Below are 16,647 nucleotides of genomic sequence, written 5' to 3'. Positions count from 1 at the left end.
GTCTTCCAAAGGGGTTATAACAGTTACACTCCCACTGCTGATGTGTGAGTTCCCTTTGCTCTACACCTTCAGCAAAACTTGCAGCCTTTTGTTTTTGTTTTTTTATGTTGCTCTTTTCATGATGTTTTTGTTTTTGCTTTGCTATTGTGTGCACAAGTGTGTGGTTGTGTACTCATTATGGTTTTAATAATCATTTCTCTGATGTAGTTGAGCAACTTCTCAAAAGTTTACTGACCATTTAGATATGTTGTTTCTTGAAGTGTCTATTTAATTCTTTTGTCTATCTACTAATTTACACATTTGTTTAATATTTATATATTTTTCTTATTAGTTTGTAGGATTTTTGATAAATATTTTGTAGATACAAGTTCTTTTTGTTTTTTATGTGTTGAAATATCTTCTTTCATTCTGTAGCTTCTCTTTTATGACCTGAATGATGCCTTTTTTGGTGCATAAATTCTTATTACAGCCCAATTTTTAAATACGTTATTTTATAGGTAATGCTTTATGTATCATGATTAAGGAACATTGTTAAAGCTTGTGTAATGAATATATTCACTTATATTTTCCTCTAAAAGTTTTATTTTTTAACTTTGAATTTTAGATCTATAAACTACCTATCTGGATTTCACTATATACTTTTCTTTACAGGTCAAAGCCAATTTTTTTTTCCCCATAAAGGTATCAACCAATAATTGAAGATAACTTCTAGTTTGCCTTTATTCCTAGAGGATATTATCTCAGGGGTCCCATATGAGCCCTTGAAGTCTTTAGGAGATTATCCTTTTGTAGGGATGGGAGGAAGGGGCTGGCTAGGTGTATTAATACGGTCACATGCAAAAAGCAGAACAATGACTAAAACACTTAGCTAGCATTAGACCATGGGCACTTTCTCAATAATACTGAGATATATTATGGAGATACAAATCATCAGAGCAGTGTGAATAAGGACCATGTTCTTAAAAATGTTAATTGCTGTGCAGACCGTATTAATTTCATTATTTAGCATTGTATATAACATATATTGTACTAAGTTTAAATGCTTTTACATTCTAATTTTACCTTCTCTGCAAAGTTTAACTTTTTTAAAAAAACGTGTCAAGGAATGTTCTTTTGAATAATCTAACTAGATGTAAATGTTTATATATATATATATAAAATACGTGTAAGTAATAGTTGATATTTCAGAGCAAATAGTGTTTTGGTAATTTTGCTATAGCAAAAATATAAATTAATTATTGTTTGTTTTTAACAGAAGGGAAAACTAAATTCCTAGAGAGATGAAATGATTGACAGGGCCCATATTTCTGGTTAGAAATAGGGTCTGGATCATTGTACCTGACATATGTGTGTGATATACTTTCTGTTGAAAGCACAGTGGTGTTTTGAGCATGACTATGTGTGTGTGAGGGTATATACAGAGAGATGTATTCATCTCTACTTGTACATTTGGGAAATACATTTATGGGAATTAATAGGTAAATATAATGTCTTTTTACTATGTTAATATCAATATTCCTTTCTTTTTTTACAATATCACATTTAGGAAGCAATGATTTTAAATTATTAAGTAAAAATATCAAATAGGCTAATGTAGATGTACGTGAATTTTAAATTAAGGGTTTTAGAGCAGGTCTCTTTCTCTCTCTCTCTCCCTCTCTTCCTCTCTCTCTCTTTAAAGCTTCTCATTTGAAAATTGAGGAAAATTTCCAAATGGGAAGTAATAAATGTCTTATCTGGTTTACAATTTATCACTGATAGACACAGTACTGGATTTCAGCCTATTTGTATAAATGGTTGCTTATTTGCAGTATACAAAAAGTCAAAATTTACCCTAGCTTGTTTTCATGCTTCAGTTGGACACTAGATTTCTCTATAATAAGGTAGGGGATAGGCACCTAGCAAGTACTAAAAAATGTCTAGTTAACAATATTATTATAAATATTATCATTGAAATGTATATGGATGTATTTATAGAAATTTAAATAACTTTATGTAAATATAACTATATAGAAATATAATTTTATGGAAATATAACAAGAATTTTATTTCAATAATTTATGTAATGTAAATGCCTTAAAAGTTATCTAGAAACTTCTGAAGACTCTCTCCATTTTTTTATTCATGACCAAAGTGAAGCACTCATGTAACCTTATGTACTACTTCCAAATTGCCAGTCTAATTTCGTTGTTTCAGGAAGACATGGCTATAAATCTCTTTTGGAAGTACAATGAAATATGCTACAACAACGAAAATCTGATACAAACCCAAAATTATATTTGGCAGACACCACAGCCAAATCCGGAAATAGAGCTCTCTGGAAGATCAAAGGTAACAATTGGTGTCTGTTCTATTGCCTGGGTCATATACAAAGATTTTGCAGTTAATTTGAGGTTGTGCGTACTGATTTCTAAAGGAAGAATCAGAGCTTAGTTATTTTCTTTTTGAGAGTTTGGCTTTCTTGTGTATTCTATTGTATGGGAGGGGGGAAATCTCTTTTAAATGATGTTATAATTTATGTTCATTTCTATTACAGATTCAAAAGTAATATTTTTCATGACTAAGGTCAAGAAAAAAATCTAAGCTCTGTGATGTATTTTAGTATAATAGTTTATCTTGTGAATATTCTTAATGTTTATAAAGGGTAATTTACCTGTCAATCCAGTACTACACTGGCATACAAATTAGTGCCTGTAAAGAAAATATTTAAGTGTAGAAACAGCAGGAGAATTGAAGAAAAGTAGGCAGTCTCCAGAAATGGTGCCATTGCATTTTCTCATTAAGTGGAAACAGTTATTCAGAGTCAAAAAATGCCATAATACATAATATTCCTGTTTCTCAAAATATTTGCTAAAATACTTGTAGTCCATGGGTATTGATTTTACTAATGGTACAGAAGTATATCCAAATGATTACACTTAAAATAATAATTTTTTACTTCATGAACATGACTGAATTTTGTAACTGTCAATGACTCAGCTTCCCATCAACTTGGCCAAGTTACTAGCTCCAAAGTATAGACACCAATACAATCTCTCCTTTCGGTACTTTATTTTTTCCAGTTCTTTAACAAGGCGCTACTCTTTTGTAAACTGATATTACAAACCTACTCCAACTTTATTCTGAAACCAATATAAGTATTTCTATACAAGTAGAAAATTGATAATTAGAAGATCATCAGTTTTAGGCCCCATCGAATAATCAAAGTATTGTATTTTCACTCAGCCATAATCATATATAACTCTAAAAGCATCTGAGAAATTTAAATTTGTTTAATTAAGAGGAAAATTCTAATTTGAATGTGTTGCTTATTTCTCTTTCTGTTGTTGAGAATTCAAATAAAGATATTTCAAATTAAAACATACATATATTTTTAGGAAGAAGAATTCACTCGTGATATTTTATGACATTAACACCTGGACATAGCCTTACGTATGCATATTATCTACAACAAGTAATGAAAATATAAATAAAAGACTGATATCTAAATAACCAATGGCCAAAACATCAAAGTAGTGTTTATTTTTGTCTATTAAGACCAAAGTGTATTTATGGTATATGCAATCACTCATTTACAATATACAGTCCGAATCACTGAAGACAGGTTTTCTTTACTATATAGTCCCTGTGACTATTTCAGTAGCTACCATTTGACTTGTTAGCTTCGGCAACAATATCTGTCTTTTTTCAGGTCAGCACATAAAGAACACATTGCAACCTTAATGCCTCTAAAGAGACCTCCTTTTCCCATTGGATAATCACTAGCATTTTGGAAGGTTGAGCAGACAATCATCCAGTGTGCAGTACTAAGCATTTCAGGAATTTACTTGCTGAAACAATTATATGGTACCATGGAGAGATGTGACAATAGAGATAATCAGTCTCTCAAGACTATAATGCATTCTTTGTATGCATGGTTACAAGTCAGGGCGCCAGAGAAGAACACTAGGGCTAGCACACAGGGCACCTGCCATTACAAACACATAAAAGGATGAGGAAATGTTTCAACATGATCTAGTAAATGGATGGTACAGCTATTTCATCAAAATTAAATCTAATTGTCTTAGCCCTTGTCACACTAATGGCAACACTGTTCCTGTTACTGCTGATTCAGAAAATAATGCTGCAGTGTCCATTATGACAGTCCTTCAATCTAAAATGAAACACTATCTGTGTGCCTTTATAAGATGGGTATGCAAAGTGTAGCCAGTTAGAAAGCACATGGGAATCTTTCTCTCCATTGTTAGGCATATTTGAAGCACTAAGAAGCCTTGAAACTCAATGAAACACACACAACATATATCGGATCAGGAAGGTAACAAATATGTCAAAGAAAATGACACTCAACATGCAGCATCCTTTTGGAAAGTATTTATGACTTTATTTTTATTTGCTAACAGATGCAGCTTTCTCTCTGTGGTCCATTTTATCCAGCCTTAAAAGGCACTTGACAAAAGTATTGACTTAAGGAAACTAGTCAATAAGTTTCTGATTTAACAATAGTCAACTTTGTATCAAAAGGAACATAGGATTGTAGTTCTTCCCCTACTCTTTTTATTCAGTTACTTATTAACTGAAGGAGACATGTATGCATTCACCATATACTTTTTGAGTATCTAGTCTATGCTAGGCAATGCTATGGACACTGTATTTTTAGTCAGTGTTTACATAGCCCTCATTGTTCCTGCCTTCATATGGGGTTGAAATTAGCTAGAAATTATTGTCAACTAATATTTTCTTGCAAAACATGGAGCAGAGCTTGACACGAAGACATCCTTTCTTTTGTAAGTGTGTGTAGAAAGGCAGGAAACAATTTTTGTTCTGAAAATAAGAGAGAGAATAGGTTACTGGGGACCAGAGTGTTTAACACAACAGATGAACCTGTTACTGCTGCTGCTGGGAAAAGTGTCACGTGGGATGGGAATGGGGTTAGGAGTAGATACATTCCTAACATTCACACGTGTCCAGTCTACAGTCCTCCACTCTACCAGCTGAGCTATCAAAAGGGTGCCCAACATTCAGACAGAATCATCAGATTTCCCTCCCCCTGCATGCTCATGGAGATACTTTAATTTTACATATTTGTTCAGGTATAGTGGAATTTATACTATTAGTATTTACTGGACTTTTAATTAATAATAAAACAGATAATAACTTTTATAGAAAACCAATAAAATGGTCATAAAAAGCCATATTGCAATGTATTAAATTAAAAATTAATTCAAGTGTTCTGAAATGGATCGCGATATCCATATACATATAAATGTATATATATCCTTGTATATAATTATATATTCAATAGTCATAATATATTTTCTGTAAAAAACATTTTTTATATTTGTATTCTGAATATGGCATTATAAGGAATACTATGCGTCTTTGTTTCATTGTCTCTAACTCGGTTTCAGTACAACTGAGAGAATTCTTTGAAGGGCTTAATTTCATAAAACATTGTTTTTCAATTATCAATTTAAAATATATCTGAGTCCTTTCTAAAATGCAGAGCACTAATAACCTTGGAAATAGTCTAAAGGGGGTTCAATCAGAAGTAAATAATAATTTTAAGAGATATACTTACATTGTAGTAAATGGGGGAAGACAAAAAATGGTAAGTCCTTATCTCTCAACAAATTCTAAATATTAAATTGTCTTGTCTGAAACCTCTTGAGTTTTTGTCTTGAAACACTGAAATCTAGCTTTGAGGTTATTAAGAATTATTTAGAAACAAATTATTAATGCCATTTTTCTCAAGTGAAGAATGTGAAAATGTTATACAACTTAATAGCCCAAAAGTTATAGTTTTGATAAACTGACTTACCATTACCATGGCTTATTTCTCAGGAGCTTCCCTCTTGAATCTTTGGCTTATGGAAATTCTGGTCCTATACCCAGTAATGAATGGTGAAGAGAGACAAGTAATAATAACTTGTCTCTCCTCATCATTCAACACACTTGAGATAAGTTTATTTTAACATTCTTCTAGTTCTAGCCCATCCTGTCCCAGACTGGGGCAGAACTGCTATGAACTCTGGCTGTACACCATCCTTTCCAAATTGTCTCCTCTACGTCCTTGATTAGAAGCTGATACCTCTCACTCAGGTAATAATGTCTGCCTAAACTTGGGTTATTTCACCCCTGTTAGACTGATATAACCTGTTGACAGTGACCTGCAAAGGAGTTTCATTTCTGTCCAAACCTTTGTCCAACTTCTTTATATTGCTTATTTTCAGTTGGGTCCTGCTTATTTTCAGAATGTATTTTAACGGATCAATTCTGGAACTGATGATGAAAGCACATGAAAGGTCTAGGTAATATGATATTGGAGTTTGGAAGGAGGAAAACTTTCTTGTGGTTGAAAGCTTCATGGTGGAGTTGACATGAGGTTGCATCCTGAGAGATAGGATCTGAATCTGTATAACTGGAGATTTCTTCATATAGAAAAGCAAACATATAGATATATATGAATATATCTATATATTGAGTTGGCTGAAAAGTTCATTTAGAAAAACCCGAACAAACTTTTTGGCCAACCCAATACAAACGTTTAATTATATCACCTCTAACTGCAAAAAATTTAAATAGTGCTTTAAATGGCAGCTCTGTGGAGCAGGGGAGAAGATGTTCTCAATCATAAATGAACATGAACTGTATAGATTTGCTGCGTACACTTGAGCATATAGAGTATCAACTTTTATTTTTCAAGCAACAGATGTGTATCTACCCATTAGTCTTAATTGCAGGGAATATAATATGCTTTCTTTTGTCTCTTTCCTTCCTATTTGCCTAAACCCTTCTGGCTCAAATATAAAGGGAGCAGGCAAATCTAATTCAATGATTTAAAACCCCAGTATGCCAAAGATTTATAAAAAATTCTCAAGCCCTACCACCAGAGTTCTGATTCTGGTGGTGATTCTGATGCAGATGGTTCTTGCGTCACATCCTGCTGGATATTCTGGACTCTTTGGTCCCCTATGATTGCTGTTGAAGCCCAGTTCTGCACTATCCCCATGTGTTTTTCACCTTGCATTGATGCCTTTGCTTTCCCAGGGTCAGGCATTACCCCTATGAGCTCTGGGGGGTTTCCCTTGGAGTCTAAAGCATTCTTAACATACATGTGTTAACATACATGTTTACCATGTTCACAGCCATTCCTCAAAGCACCACATTGCTGGGCCATGAGGAACATCCAACTGTGTCCTTTCATAGAACTGGGCCCTCCCGTGTATCCGGAGATATTTCTCTGAGCTGCTGATGCCTCAAATCTAAAAACTTCTCACCTAGTGGTGCCTTTTCCAGACATCTGTCCTACTCATGCAAATATATTTTTTTCCTTTTACCTCTTGGCTTGTTCTTTATCTGAAAGTACTGAAGAGGAATTGGTTAAATTACTGAAAAAGACAATTAAGTATTAAAACTACTGTTAACAACCATAACCACAACCAGAAATTTGTCTTATAAACTTCTTTCAGGACAATAAATACCTACTGTGTCTTATTAGCCTAATTGATAAGGCCATTTAAGTGATTGTAGGACCAATAATATCTAGACTTTTAAAAAAAATTGTTGTACCATGTTGTGTCTGTCTCTGTGTGTGTGTGTGTGTGTGTGTGTGTGAGAGAGAGAGTTCTAGTAAACCTTTTCTCAACAGACTCATTTTATTCTGGGAAGGAGACAACAATAGTAGAGAAATAATAATAGATCCATCTTCCCTTTTTTCTCATCTCAACATTTGTTTTTCACAGACAGAATTTTGTGATATTTGTTTTGTGTATTTATGATGATTTAGGAAAACTATAAGCATTGAAATATAATTCCTAGATTTAAGGTTTTATTCTGTTTCTAATTACTACCAATTTTTCACAATCAGAAATTATGATAGAGTAGGATGATAGAACCAGGCCCTACCAATCCCTGTAGCGTTTATCAGGAGGAAACTGGGATCCATATGGCATAAAAGAGGATTTTCCTAAAACCACTGTGTAGAACTGTGCCCCCGAAATAACATCTATGTTATATAAAATGTAATTTTACAATCATAATATTATCTCGTTCTGAGGGAAAAAAAGAAAATTATATTCCTGAGTTACTGTGGTTGCTATATTGTAGTTTAGCTTTACAGTTTTCAGTTCAACTGAAAACTTTTATATGAAATTTCCAAAATATTTTGGGAGTATCATAGTCCTCAAGGGAAAAGCCAGAGGAGTATAGAAATTTTGGGGGAAATGTATTTGTGGATCCCTTCTCAAGTACAGTTCTTTATATTTTGTTCCTTAGTAAGTAAACAAGGGACTCTGTTTCTGAAAAAGCTTTTAAGGCAGTTTCATGACAGTTTCATGATTTTCAATGAATAAAACAACAAGTTTGGCTTTTACATGCTATAAATGGTGTGTTCATTTGTGAACGTGTCCCATGGCTACCTTTTACTGAAAGGTAAGTTATTTAACGATTCAGAATTACCTTCCCAAGAAAAAACATTCTAAAGCCCAAGTGCACTGTTTCCTTTAAAAAAAAACACTTTTATTAGTGTCTAAAATAGCATCTTAGGATTTATATAGAACTTATAAAAAATATATGACTTTTGAACAGCAATTGAATCAGACTCTTCTCTTTTGTCCTTGAGGAGTTTTTCCTACCTCAACATAGCAGTCGTGATCTTAAAAAATGTGGTAAAAATGAATAGAGTCCTTTCCTCACTGCAAGTCATATATTCCATTATTTTGACTTTTCATCCCTTTATCACATTCCAGAATTGAAATCTTTCTAGGCCACAAGATTTTTCATTTCTCTGTGATATGATTACAGCTCAAAGGAAGCAAGAAAAATCTACATTTCAAAACTTATTTTGGAAGTTTTCAAAATGAAAAAGTAAGCAAATCTTAAAAAAAACAAACTTTTTCATTTTCCTAGGAAGTTAAAAGTTAAACCAAATGAAAGATAATTTTTATGAAACATCTTTACCACTTTCCTGTGTGATTGGCATGATTAAATAATTCATTTGAGGTGGGGGAAAACACCTATATTGCCAGAAATATTTCAAAATAAGATAATTACTGAGGGAAGACAGTTGGTGAGTTCCTCACATGATCACGTCGCTATAGAACTCTGAAGTATTTCTGACAGATAGGCAGATAAACCAACATATGACAGAAATTATTCAGTTTCCCATTGAATTATCTATGAATAAAAACAAAAAATATAACCCTGAAAGGCCTAACAATAAAACTAATGATAAATCTATTGCTAAATAAGAGAGAAATGTGTATCTAATACAAAACCTATGTATTTCCCTGAGAACCCTGTACAGTGGTTTACACTTTTTGTGCTAGATGAAACAGAAAACCCTGCCAACCTTAGGAAAGTTGAGAGATTCTTGTAACCTCATTCAGTGTCTCAGAGATCAGTTTCTGCCCATCAAAATTCCTAGTTATTATCCCTTTACAGCCAATGCATTGTCTTTTGAAGTAGACAGAACATTCTTGGACCATTTGAAGAAGCCCTCGTGACAATTTGATAGAAGGCGCATTGGGTGAGGTCTCCATAATTAAGCTCTAATGATGGTAAAAAGATGGTGAAAAAAAGTGTTTGGGCAACTGAAATGTTAGATGTAAATTTTTGTTTATCCCTTATTTTCAATAATGAAAACAAGTAATGAGGTATAGGAGCAGGTCCTATACCATCCAAGCTAGGTGAAATTCCTCTGTGAGCTGTAGGCACAGGAAATAGACTAGAAAGTGTGAATCAACTTGTCCTCCAGCTCTAAACATGAGAAGACATTTGTTTTTGTTAGTTTGATACTTTTATCTTCTTAGCCCTTAAGTGGAAATAGAGCACCTAAGGTAAAAATCCATGCCTGTTGTCTGTTAGCAAACACTGGGTCAGAAAATTTTTCTCCTGGTCAAAAGGAGACAATCATTGGGGCTTCCCTGGTGGTGCGGAATCCACCTACCAATGCAGGGGACACAGGTTCCATCCCTGGTCTGCGAAGATCCCATATGCCTCAGGGCAACTAAGCCTGTGAGCCACAGCTACTGAGCCTTTGTGCTGCAACTACTGAAGCCTGCGCACCTAGAGCCCGTGCTCCACAACAACAGAAGCCACTGCACTGAGAAGCCTACGTACCACATCCAAGAGGAGCTCCTACTTGCTGCAACTGAGAAAGCCCTCACATAGCAACAAAGACCCAACACAGCCCCCGTCAATTAATTAATTAATTAATTAAACTTTTTTAAAAAGGAGACGATCATTACGGGAAGGAAACATTCTCTTCCAGCTTCCTAAGAGGAGATAAAACAATATGAAGTACTTAGAAAGGAAGAAACAAAAGTAAAGAAGCTTAATATACACAGAAACCAAATTATACAGATGGCAATACACTGAGTGGAAAGGGAATCTTGGGGGGGGGGGGGAGAAGGACTATGCTTACATTAAACTCTAGCCATATGGGGATATGTGTATAAAAACAGATGATTGAACTTGGTGTACCCCCCAAAAAAATTAAATATAGAACTACAAAAAAAAAAAAAGAAAAGAAAACTATAGCCATGATAAAGTTAGAAAGAATAAAAATAATTCAGGGAAATTATGTTAGTCATGAGGCAGAAAAAAAAATTGAAATTCTTAACGAATGTAAGTGAAACAAATTTAAAAATCTGTAGAAATAATAGTGAACTTGCATATATTGAAGTTAAATAACAGAGTTTCAACAAGTCAAATCTAAGAAAAGTATAAAGAAGAGGTAAAAGAAACAAATGTCATGTGTCCAGCCCTGTTCTAAGAACTTTACACAAACTAATTAATCTCACAAAACTATGTGAGGTAGTTACTGATGTCATTATATTTACTTTATCAATTGAGGCACTAAAAGACACCAGAGAGGTTAGTTAATGCAAAAACAAATTCGTAGAATCAGGATTTTAATGCAGGTTCAAGTATCCCCTTCCTTTAAGAGCACTCTGTTGGTAAAGACACATTTTTGTACTTCAAAATCTTGTAGGTGAGCAAAGAATAGGATACTGGCAGTAAAGACCTGAAAAGTGTGCTATAAAATCAATGCAAGTTAAAAATATGAAAATTATCTTTAAGTTTTCTGAGGTTTTAATTTTCCATTTATTATTTTTACCCAGTCACACACCTATGTGTATGTAGGTGTCCATGTGTGGATATGTGCATATATATACATGCACGTGTGTGTGTGTGTGTGTGTGTGACCCAGAGAGCGACAGGGAGAGAGATTGAAAGAGGATATTTATGGGAGAAATTTAGAATCAAAAGGTTCCTCATATATTTCTGTGCTTCTGTGACAGGCCCTTGTCTTCACTCACAGAAGGGAGACTGAATAACAAAAGAAAATTGTGGTAAGAAGGTGGATAGCAGCCCTGTTATGAAAGCTAATGAAAATAAGTCACTAAGAATATTTATAAAAAACTGAATCACTCATCAAACTTGTGAGTCACATTCCCGATTAAAAAGAATTCTCCTTAAATACATGCTTTTTTTTCTTGTTAGATGTTCTAGGCTCACTGTAATGTGATTGTTGCTTTACTTTAATCATCTATTTTAAAATATTTCAGATATTTGAGAACAAATATATTCACACAGGGAAAAATTGTAGGTTGATGGAGTTTGTGTATCTGTGAATTATTGTTGAAGGAGAGTATTTAACAATAATAATAACTGAAATGAGACACTTAACGCTCTGAAATCTCAGCAGATTTGGGTTCAAATCCTGACTTTGACATACTTGGAGCGAACTTGGTTGTGGTATTTAATATGCTTGGGCCTCAGTTTCCTTTTCTGTAAAAAAGTGTGATATCAACTCACCAAGGTAATAGTTGTAAAGATTATATATGTAAATGTTTACACTTACTAAATATACTCATTTATATTGTATCAGGCATAGATCAGACAAATGCTTCTTATGTATTAGATTTGAAGCGATTTATGTGTATTAAATACTTACAATAATCTTATGAATAGTTTCTAGTATTATCTTTATTTTACAGATCAGAAAATTGAGGGAGAGAGAAGCTAAGTAACTTGTCCCAGGTCACTTATTTAGTTAGACCGAAATCTGAGTTTATTCGGTTAAACACTTCCTTACACGCCTTTCCCTACTTGTTTCTTAAAGGGGCAGAAGGTGAAATGTTGCACAGCTGGAAAGGACGAAGAGGATACTTCCATGTCCAGTTTAACATAATTGACTGAGAACCAGGTGGGAAACTGGATGTCCCGGCAGAGGGCTAGTGCGAACAAGGAGGAAGATTCATCTGCAAATGACTAAGTAAGCTCCCCTCACAACAGCCCACATTCAGGTTTGATAAGTGTATTAATTTGACTGAAATAAATCTTACGTTGAATTGATTAAATTTAGCATGAATTGATTATAACTGTGCATTTGAGTTTGAGCTTGAGATTAGTAGTTACCTGGTACTATTTTTGTTATAAGACCATCAGAAATTTTTATGACGTTTGTTAGGGGATTCAGTAGAGGTAGGGAAATGAATATAGAGGATAATACATTATTTTTATAAAATTTTAAATTTGTTTTTATTTAAAGGTATTTGATTTTCAGTATTGTGCTGGTTTTGGGTATACTGCAAAGTGATTCAGATATACATATATTTCAGATTATTTTCCATCATAGGTTATTACAAGATATTGAATATAGTTCCCTGTGCCATATGGCAAATCCTTGTTGCTTATCTATATTATATATAGTAATTTATATCTGTTAATCTCATACTCCTAATTCATCCTTCTTCCCCTCCCTTTCCCCTTTGGTAACCATGAGTTTGTTTTCTGTGTCAACACATTCCTTTTGAAAACACTAAGCCCTATTAATATTGCTTTGCCTTAATTATGTACAATAATGTTAAGAATTGGAGTTGTACTTTCTTCAATTTTGTCTTTCCTTTTGTAGGAGTAAACACTTTATCTGTGATAAATAAATCTAGCACTTCTTTCAGGTTTTCTGGTGAATGAGTCCATTTCCATAACATTCCAGTCAAGCCATTGATGAATTATTTAGAGTCACATGATCTTCCCTTTGCTTTGTCACATCCCTCTCAGGCACTGTAAGTGTTTCCCTGATGATTCCTTCACAGCAACACCTTCCATCTTTTAAATAGGTGTCAGCAATTGGTATTCTGACCAGTCACACCACAAGTGAAATCAACTGACCATTTTGTGAATGATGATTTTAGGTTGGCTAGAGATGAAAGCAATGACATGTAAACTGGAAGAGGGCAGGAACCTTGTCTATCTTGTTTACTGTAATATTTGCTGCCTGGAAAAATGCCTGGCTCATCTGTGTGATCAATAAATATTTGCTTGATTGATTTAAATTCTGCTAGGCTCCCTTGTGCCTTTAGGCGTTGTGCCAAATTGTGCATTGAAGTTCACTATATGTTTGGGTGAGGAAAGCTTTCTGTTACAAAATACTTGATGAGCTTCTTAACTGCTGTAGAATCTTCAGGAACACTGAAAGAGATTCCGATCAATATCCCTGGATAGAGGATCCCACTGATCTTGCAGAAGAGAAGTTGATCCTGGCCAACAATTGAGATTCCGAAAAACAGACCTAGGAGAGGCAAGGTAGGAGAATGAAATGACAGTCTGTTAGGAGAAATTTGTCACAGGTGGAGACATTTGGCAGAGGAGATGGGACTGTGCAGAGTGTCCTAAATTTCAGACCGTGGCAATAAGTATAGATGAGCTGGTGCCACTTATCCACCACATGTCCCTTTCCGTCCGTTCATCCTCCATTCATCAACACCTTCCTAAGTGTCTTTGTGCCCTGAGTACAGGGGAACTGAATTTTATTGTCAGAAACTGAGTCACTAGAGACCTAAAGCCCTGCTGTGGAGAATCCTTCTAAAAAAGATAATAGATGAGAATTATCTTCCTACTGGCCAGGGTAGTGAAGAAAAAGAGCAACATATTTAAGAAGCCCAGGAAAGGTTGTCAGTAGTGCAGGTAGCAGCCCATGGGCAAATGGAAGTTAATGGACCAGTGAAAGTTGTTTGTGGAATGGACACACACACACACACACACACACAGTAACAGAGAAATAGTAATTAAAAAAAGCCAGAACGGCAGATCCAGAGCAGAGGCACAGTAGACATGTGGACAGCCACCACGATCACCATCATATCCAATGACTTGTTACCTACATTGTCCCATGATCTCCTAAAGGGACATGTTAGAGAATAAGAAACTTAGAGTTTGGAGTACCGATACTCATATAGGTGCAGGTGCAGAAGGTGTCAAGTTAAGGCATTCTTCATATGTGACCACTGGGGTCTAATGTGATACATCTATTCCCACTGATAATTAAGTGAGGGAAACTAGTGTATTACTTATTGCTCAAGCACAAAGGTATTTGTTGTTTTTCAGCTGTAAAAATGTTTAACTCAACTACAGTTGTTGACGAAATGGCGATTTATAATCAATATTGATCAACTGGCCTTAGTATATTAAGGATTGTTAGCTACTTATAATGAACTAAAGAAGTTATACCTATACGAAAATGAACATGACATTGACAGAAGAGTAAAAATAAGGTTTTACAAAGTAGAGGCCAATAATTTGAGAGAAAACTACCTGGCAGTGTAACTCAGCTGATTTCCCCCAACCTGGGGACTTCCCTAGCTCTAGAGCAGCAGCTGTTTTTACTGAAGCATAATGTGAGGCAAATAAGTAATTTTAAAATTTCCACTTAAAATTAAAGAAAAACTGAAATATAAAAAATACAGCTGATCCTCTATATCTGCGGGCCCCTCATTTGTGGATTCAATCAACCTTGGATCAAAAATAGTCAAAAAAACTTCCAGAAATTTCTGAAAAACAAAACTTGAATATGCTGTATGTTTGTAATTATTTACGTAGGATTTACATGGTAATTACAACTGTTCACATAGCATTTATATTGTTTTGGTATTATAAGTAAACTAGAGATGATTTGAAGTGTACAAGAGGATGTGAGTAGGTTATATGCAAACACTACACCATTTTATATAAGTGACTTGAACATCCTTGGATTTTGGTATCCAAGGATGGTCCTGGAACTATTCTCCAGCAGATACTAAGAGATGAGTGTATTCACCATTAATATTCATAGAACATTATAAATTTAAATACAGAGAAATTCTGTATGAATAAACCATTTGTGTGTGTTTGTGTGTGTGTATTTATTAGTTTGTGTACATTTACATCCTTTCAATTAGTGTTTATTAGATGCCTATTTTTGCCAAACACTGGTCTCGGTGCTGGGGATACATCAGTGAATACGAACATCTGTCACTACGGAACTCACATCTTAATGGATGTAAGTCCCACACATGCAGTGAATAAGGAGAGTGCATATTATATTAGAAAATAACCAATTCTATGGAATATAAAATGGAGCAGCATAAACAAAATTATGAGCACGGGACAGAGTCCTGAGGTTGCCATTTTTAAATAAAGCAGAAAAAGGGGACCTCATTAGCTAGTGACATTTGAAGAATTATTTCAAGAAGGTATGGGAATAAGACTTATGGATAGATGGGAGGAAGTGCTCCAGGCAATAGACAAGGCCAATTCAAAGGAAATGAAGTGTTTGATTATTTGCTGGATGTTTTGGAGGAAGGGCCAAAGTGTCACCACCAAGTGGGCACTGGAGAGAGTAGTATGAGCTAGGATATATGTGAAGGGCTGTAACTTAGCACACTATGAAAATGTTTGAAAGGACATAATTATGGGTGCTGTGAAGAATAGGGATTCTCCCTAAGATGTTTAGATTTTGCTTTAATACTTTTAGTTAGAGGGAATCCTCTTCTAGGTTAAGGAGCACTTTTGATTTTTTGGTTACTAAGAATATCTTTGTCACCAGCCAAAATATCTCCTCATAACTTTTAACCCCAGATGTAGTTTTCCAGTATCAAAATTACACATCAGAAATACACACTTTTTTCTTATGCTGACCCTCCATATACATGATGGCATTTATCATGCTTTTTTTTTCCCCCAGTATGTATGCTCCTTAAACCACATTATCTTTGATTCATCCAAATATTCTACATGGGGCAAGTTTTCTGACCTTCTCTGAGAGAGATCACCTCCTCTGGACTGTTAATGTTTTACCTAAATTGGGAATCAAGGACCTTATACCAAAGATTTAAATATTGTAGTAATGATGGGGAATAAAATGTGACAGTTCTCTTTGTCTAAAAACCACATTTCTATTAGTATTTTCGGCCATAATACCACACTATGGGATGGCTGAGCTCTTGTTGACATAGATATTGCTAATAAGGCAGATTTCTCCAATTGTTACCTATAGTCCCAATTTTTTGAGACTCAGAGCAGGACAGTTTATTCACATGAAGTATATTTTTCCATTTATCATATTATAGTATTTTAGTAGTGTTTGTGGGATTCAGTATATTACTTAGCTATTTAGAATTTTTGTTGTTAACAAGATTGATATATGTGCTTATATATCTTCAGCCTAGTCATTGACTAAAAATAGAGCTTAGTCAGTGAAAGGTACTTGTAACTTATTATTAGGACAACCACTCCAGATTAACGTTCATACAGTAATTATCTAACTATAGGGTGAAACTTTTCAATCACAAACAAATTCATGTCATTATACTTTAGTCATTC

This window comes from Hippopotamus amphibius, chromosome 13, assembly GCF_030028045.1.
Source record: "Hippopotamus amphibius kiboko isolate mHipAmp2 chromosome 13, mHipAmp2.hap2, whole genome shotgun sequence".
Lineage (NCBI taxonomy): Eukaryota > Metazoa > Chordata > Mammalia > Artiodactyla > Hippopotamidae > Hippopotamus > Hippopotamus amphibius.
The sequence above is the reverse complement of the archived record's forward strand: the minus strand, read 5'-3'. Positions refer to the sequence as shown.